This window comes from Etheostoma cragini, chromosome 15 (genome assembly GCF_013103735.1).
Source record: "Etheostoma cragini isolate CJK2018 chromosome 15, CSU_Ecrag_1.0, whole genome shotgun sequence".
NCBI lineage: Eukaryota > Metazoa > Chordata > Actinopteri > Perciformes > Percidae > Etheostoma > Etheostoma cragini.
Genome location: NC_048421.1, coordinates 20908871 through 20916211, shown reverse-complemented (window position 1 = coordinate 20916211; position 7341 = coordinate 20908871). Strand labels below are relative to the sequence as shown.

The window sequence follows — 7341 nt, the reverse complement described above, 5'->3', positions numbered from 1 at the left end:
TCAACCTTGCCTTGCCACAGTACTCCACAGCCAGACAGACATGTTTGTTACATTGCAGAGTAAAGCCCTTCCCACACCCCAGTGCTTATAGATTTGTTAAACCCTCATGGAGCAAAAACAAGCATATCTTCTTTTTTAGTCTGTTGCTTTCTCCACCCAAGCTTGCTAACCATTCTTTTTTCTTCTTCTTCTTACCCCCCCCCCCCCCCCCCCCCCCCCCCCCCCCCCCCCCCCCCCCCCCCCCCCCCCCCCCCACAGGCTGTGTTTCAACTCCCTGACAGTGCACATACCACACATGCACACACATGCACACACGGCCATAAACCTGGAGTAACACACCCCCTTTCAGTGATATCACCAGAGCTGTTGCAGCACACTGAAATGACATTTTCTGCACACCCTTCTTAGACACTGTTTGAGCAGTCTAACTCAGGACCAAGACGTCCCATTTGCAGATAGGTAGGAATTCATGGGTTTGTTTTCTGAAGTAATTCTCATATGCTGGGTTCGTGCACAGGAAGCCACTTGTGTCACAGGAAGTACATGGTGTTCCTTCTTGTCTCTATGCACATGGACTCACAAGGAGGTGTGGAATAAGCCTCCCATTGAAAGGCATTTCTATAGGCTTCAGAATAAAGCTTTTTTGTGTTGCTCTAAAAACTTATTTACGGAGCCTGTATGATTTGGAGACCATGTGGATTGATGCAAGTCTAGCACTTAATGATTGTTTTTTAATTCAGACTAATTATATCTAATATGTAGCCTACTGTGTGTGTGTGTGTGTGTGGGTGTGGGTGTGTGTATGTATATGTATATATATATATACTTATATATATATATATATATATATATATATATATATTTATCTTGCTTCCTCATGCCCCAGAACGTATGCTGAACACACATTCCTGTAAGAGGAGAGGAGTTTTTTTCCATGCAGGACATTACTTGCTTAATAGTTTATGCTAATGTATTTAGCCACTTCTGAACAATCTTTTTTTCCTCTTTAAGGAATTTGAATGAGGAACTATTATAGGAAACAGCAGAGTTGTTCTATCATACAAATGTGTTGAGCGGGAGTTAAAAAAAAATAAAAAGAGGGTACAACTAAAAAGTATTTTGTTGTTGCTTAGCCTTAGCAACAACTTTTTCCAGTATTGTTCCCAAGCCTAGCTACGGTGGTCGAACTGGTTCAACACAAACACAAAAGCTACAACACTCACGCAAAAGCTACAACACAACTTTAATTATTCATAGACTATATATTCCCATTTGTACAGTATATGGTTTTGTTTCATGTCCTCAGTCTTACCCCATAAAATAGGCACACACACACACACACACACACAGCAGAGTACATATTGCTTGTTTGTGAAAATCACATAGCAACAGTAATCATAATCAGCAAGGAACTCAAACATACAAGAACTTTCCTCCTGGGGTCCGTTTCAGAAAGCAGGTTTAGTGAAAACTGAGTTTGTTAACCCTGAGATGAGGGAAACTCTGGGTTTTCTGTTTCAGAAAGGGAGGTTAATCAAACCTGAGATTAAAGGGTGACTCAAGCCCATTTCAGAAAGAGAGATAATTGGGCATTTTTTTGACATTTTATTAAAAAAATAAAATATAATTGGCAGGATGATTGATGGTAAAAATAACTGTTATTTGCACCCTAGGCAAACTTTCTAAAAGTTGACGTGACCTTGGAAAACCTCCAGGTATAGGTCATTCAAGAATACATGGCTCAATGTGCTATCTGCTCCTATTTGTGGTTGTGGTTGAACAAATGAATAAAGGCAGTATACAATAGCTTATCAGCTACTATGTTATGTTACTATGCTGATCATGAAAGAAAAATGCTTCTTCACTTTGTTTAGCTGCCCTAAACCTCCATTCCATTCCCTGACCTTTTGCAGCATGGCTGCCATGTGCTGTGATGAAGACTGCAGTGGCAGCAGGATGCTGGAAGCTCTGCACAAATCTGCCACTAGGTGGTACAAGTCAATAGAGAGATGACATTTTGTTGGAGGACACACACTCCATCACTTTGAATGAACGTCTGTAGTTTAAAATCACGAGTGTTTCTCCTCTGCTGTTGACACATGTAGTAATTAATGAGCTTGAGTCAATGTAGGGACCAGTGTTGAGCTTCTGCATGCCTGAGCTGTACCTAAATTTGGGTAGGAATTAGCGTTGAGTACGGCTGCAATTCAGTTCTTTTCTTGATTAATGGATTAGTTGGTTTGAACTACAAAATGTCAATTGTTAAACATGTCGATCAGTGTTTCTCAAATCCCAAGATGACGTCCTCAAATGTCTTGTATTGTCCACTCAACTCACCCAACTCAAAGATATTCAGTTTACTGTCAATGAGGAGAGAAGAAACTAGAAAATATTCACATTTAATAAGCTGCAATCAGAGAAATCTCCCCGGGGCACCTGGTTGAGCATGCGCCCCAAGTACAGAGGCTCAGTCCTTACTGTAGCAGCCCTGGGTTCAATTCCAACCCACGATCATTTGCTGCATGTCATTCCTTTCTCTCTAAAACTTTCCTGTTTTCAGCTGTCATATCTAACTAAGGCCTAAAATGCCCCAGAAATCTTAATAAAGAAAAAGATCAATCAATCAATTAATTGAGTCTCAAGATAGTTACATAATTTGATAGTTGATAACTAATTGAATAATCTTTGGGGCTCCAGTGTTGAGGTAGTACTGGACATCAAGGAACCTCAACCTAGCCCCCTTTTGTCCTTGTTGTCCAATCTTCTGCCTTTGTACTTCAGTCTGGTTCACTGCCCCTTCACCCTTGCCCCCCCCAACCCCCAGCCACATCACATGTTTATCTCCTCCCACCTCCTCCTGTGCGCCCTCCCCTTTCACAAACTCACTATCAACTCCACTTTCTCTCTTTTTCTCTCTCTGTCTCTCTTGATGGCTCTTGGTCCATAGGCAGAGGACAGGAACAAGACAGGACACGCACCCTCGACACCACACCGCAGACATGTCAGACTCAGAGACCGCCGCCGCCCCCGCCGAGGCCCCTGTCCCTGCTGCTTGTGCTGCCATCAAGGCTGACCTGGACAAATGGTAGGTGATTATGTGCATGACCTATAAATGTGTTCCATCCATCTTTTGTGTAGCCTTCAGTTAAGGACCAGTTCTTCATCGTGTCAACAAACTTGGTGACCACATAGGAAGCTCTTGCAATCGTTGGTCCGCCTCAAATTTCAAACCCTGGTCGTCTTCTGCCTTCAAGAGTTGCCTTCACACAACAAACGCTCGTATTTGCATGGCGATTAAATTGGCATACGGCAGCATCACAAAATGCGCCATGCTAAAATGGAGTCTCTTCGGAGGACGTTGAGGTTGGCGCTGAATACCAGCAAGATGTAACTGAATTTGACATCCAAGCTAGCTGCAGGGTGAAAGGTTATGAAAACTTGGGGTACCCTATGAAGGGGAGAATGATTTGGGGATTGATGGTGTGTGGCAGCGGGGGAATGTTCGATGCTCATCCGTACGCATGGATGAAAACTGGGAATCTGCTGGCTTTACTAGCCTCCCTTTCCCCATAATGCCTTGCGTTAGCGCGTTCCGTTTGTCCCCGCCGTCTCCTGTCAGCGGTCAAAAACACGACCTCTGTATTTTTTTGGGGGTTGTTGCATTCATTCAGGGCATTGTTCTGTGTGTGTGTGTGGCTCTGAGAAGTGCAATGACATATGACACTTTGGTGTGCATTTTCCTGGCTTCGGCACTGCGACCCTTCAGACATCTTCTCTGGTACAGTCCATTTTGAGGTTTTTTGTGTGTAGGGTCACTGTTCCAGCCAGACTGTCAGGCCTTGATAAGGTGGCGGTGGGTGTGTGAAGCCTTTAGATAAGTTGAGGTGGAGGAGGAGTCCTGGCAAAGCAAGACATGAATGTTTGGCGGCTAATTATGTGCAACTGTTTGGCAAGTGACAACTTTGACCCCTTTTTTTTTTTAGGACACCTCAAGATCCATTTAAATTACAGGCTGAGAGTTTGACATTTTTCTTTGACAGGTCTATGTTTAGGTCATGTAAATCTAATCAAGCCATAATTGATGAATAACTTTAGCTGCTCTTGTGTAAGAGCTGCCGACATTATCAGTCATGGTGAGGGGCCATGCTGTTTACTGTGCCTTTTTAAAGTCCCATAAGGCCTATACTAAGAACTCTGGCCTACGTCTGCACTCTATAGTGGGTTTTAAAGCACAGCACAATGTGGCGATAAGATGGTCTCCTGCTACATGTCATGATTTCAGCTGATTAGTGCATTTGGGCCATTTCATCAGAGGTGGGTAGAGTAGCCAAAAATTGTACTCAAGTAAAAGTACTGTTACTTCAGAAAAATTTGACTCAAGTAAAAGTAAAAGTAGTCATCCAAATAATTACTTGAGTAAGAGTAAAAAAGTACTTGATGAAAAAACTACTCAAGTAGTGAGTAACTGTTGAGTAATGTCTGATTTATTTCTTAACACAAGCATCAATCAGACAGACAGAAATACAAAATAATCATATTTAGGCAAATTATAGTTTATCCAATCAATAAAATAAATTAAAATTAATTTATTAATTACAAATTAGCTTACTTGAGAGACTTGTCACATCAAATTTGGATGGATACTGCATGTGTAAAACATACTGTATGTAACCTAAAAGACAAACAGCCACCGCTCCACAGCAAGAACTAAAACTACCGCTACGTCTCCTCAGCTTAGATGTTGAGTTGTTGAACGCTCACATGTCCGTTTGTTTGGTCAACACAGAAGACGCCGCATGACGGAGCTGCTGTTTCGCACTTTTCCTAAAAGGTAACCATGCTTTCACTATGTGGCCGAGGGGGGGGTCATGCGTTGCCTTGGCGACTTTTGATTCTGCGTCTTCGCTTTGCTACGACTGTAAAGCTAACCTCCTTATATATCTATGGGCTAACCTGTCCCGCTGCTGAAACGAGTGTGGTCACGTGACTGCACAACGACGTGTGATTGGTTAAGCACAGTCACGTGGTAGAGCCTTCAGGGGAAGACTCTCTCTCTGTAAAAATAAAACATTAAAATGAGACGTACGCGGGGGTAAAAACAATGAAGCGTAGTAACGAGTAACGAGCTCATTGTAGCCTAATGTAGCGGAGTAAGAGTACAGTTTATTTTTCACTAATCTACTCAAGTAAAAGTAAAAGTATAGTGATTTAAAACTACTCCTAGAAGTACAATTTTTTCAAAAACTTACTCAAGTAAATGTAACGGAGTAAATGTAACTCGTTACTACCCTCCTCTGCATTTCATACTATAAAGATATTAGCAGAACATGAACACTTGTTGCTCCAGTGGCACTGACACCAGCCTTTAAAGGGGAGCTACGCCCATTTTCATAATTCATACAAGACAGTTCAGAAATATTAGTTAACATGACCAAAACCCTAAAAACTACACTGTGTGGAAATGCTCCATAGACAGTGAATTGTGAAAGATTTTCTAGATGACAATGAGAAACACACAGAGGAATGTTCTAAATGGGGACATTTTTTATTTCACAACTGAGAACACTAGAATAAGAATGAGGCTCATTTGAGTATAAAAACAGAGTGACCCCTCACAGAATGGGATCCTGGCTCTGATCCGGCTTCCTCTGGTGCCACAAAGGCTTTTTACGACTTATTTCATACTAGCACAACCCTATTTCCAAAGATGCTTTGTAACAAAGTGGAACTACTTCATCACTGTACTTAAGTAATAAAAAGTCTGTATCTGTTCTGCACTTTTTCCTACTTCCACTTTTAATGCAGTACTTATTTTTGATGAGATATATACTTTTACCCTGATCAATTTTTTATCTGCTGCATTGTTACTCGTTACAATTATAAAAATTTTATGAATCATTCCAAACCCACAGTATCACTGCCACAGCGGTAGATGGCTCTGTCACCAGGTTTGATGAAGCTGGCTCATCATCGAGCAAATCAAGCAATCAAGCTGTCTTATAAGAAGACTGTTTTGCTCCCGTTCTGTCTTTCACTCTGCTGCCTGCCTGAATTGAGAAAACTTGAGCTTTGTTTGTTTTGAGATGGAAGATCCAGAAACACCATCATCAACACCTTCAACTTTGAGTGATCATGGTGGTTAGGGTGAAGAAGCAGACTATCACTGGCCCTACTTAGAGTACAAGTTTTCATTTGTTGGAGTGAAAGACTACTCATTTAGAATGAAGTGCCTACTCTGCCTTCCAAAAGGTAAGTTATATATATTATACACAAACGGCACACCAACTTGAGCTATGAGTAAGCGCTAGCTAACTAGCTACCCGTGGTTCATGACATGCTGCGGTGTTGTACATTCCTATAATTGTACTGTTTCTACAGCCAATGGAGTTGTGAGTGTCCTTTTGGCTAAACATTTGAAATAATATAAACAACATGATATTCAAACAAATATCATTTTCTCTTTCACTTATGTTGTTAATAAAATAATTACATAGAAATGTGCTCAACAAATATACAATATTTTGAATATTTGAATATATATACAATTTAACAAAAGCAGAGAGCAACAATAATGTAAAATATTAAGAATAATATACAAATAAAATATAGAATAAATATTCTAAATAGCACAAATTCTTCACCACACAAATGTGAAAACACACTAAAGAGAATCACATTAATACACTATTGCACTAAGAACAGAAAACACAAACTAAAAGTAAAACCTGACTTTTCTGGCCTTACAAAATTATCAATGATGTCATCGTTTGGAACCGGCTCCCCTGTGGATTGATTGATACTGATGACAGCAAGGCCAGTGAGTTCTTGGGACATGGTTGACCTCAGGTATGACTTCATCAACTCTAGTTTTGAAAAGCTCCTCTCTGCTTGAGCCACAGTGACTGGCAAAGTAAGTGCAATCATGAAAGCAGTCTAACAGTTGGGTAGATCTCTGATAGATCTTGTCATGCATAAAAGTGATGAGCTTAAGGGGGCTCATGCCCCCCCCCCCCCTTCCGGAGCATTCCATTTGTGACATCCAGCAACATAGGCTCCTATTTATGTTTATTCTTTGGGTGCTCACGGGCCCGCTTCACCTGTGCCAAAAAGAAAACTACCGCCTTATGTATTTATAGACTCTGTGGATAGATGCGTGTACGAGCGAGACTCTTATGTGCAGGATACCATGTAATGTCCCTGGCCATAGATCATGTTACTGCTCCACCTGACGCCTGCTTCTTTTAACCAGGCCAGCCAAGTAAGTGTAACGTGAGGGTTCGATATGTGGTGGTGGATCACTCTTTAAGGGAGTAAACAGCGAGATGGAGTCGGATAACTTTC

At 41.3% G+C, this 7341-nt stretch overlaps 1 long non-coding RNA gene across 2 annotated transcripts in view; it reads left to right on the top strand.

Moving 5' to 3' along the window:
- Nucleotides 1-301: 301 nt before the first annotated feature.
- The window catches only part of LOC117957725, a 15589-nt gene continuing 8549 nt past the window's right edge, over nt 302-7341 (top strand). Inside the window, exons 1-2 of one of the 2 annotated variants that reach the window (XR_004659565.1) lie at nt 302-459; nt 2948-3085. This is a non-coding gene — a long non-coding RNA (uncharacterized LOC117957725). Of the gene's footprint in view, nt 460-2879; nt 3086-7341 lie in introns of those variants that run through there. The other variant, XR_004659564.1, reaches the window with a different exon arrangement.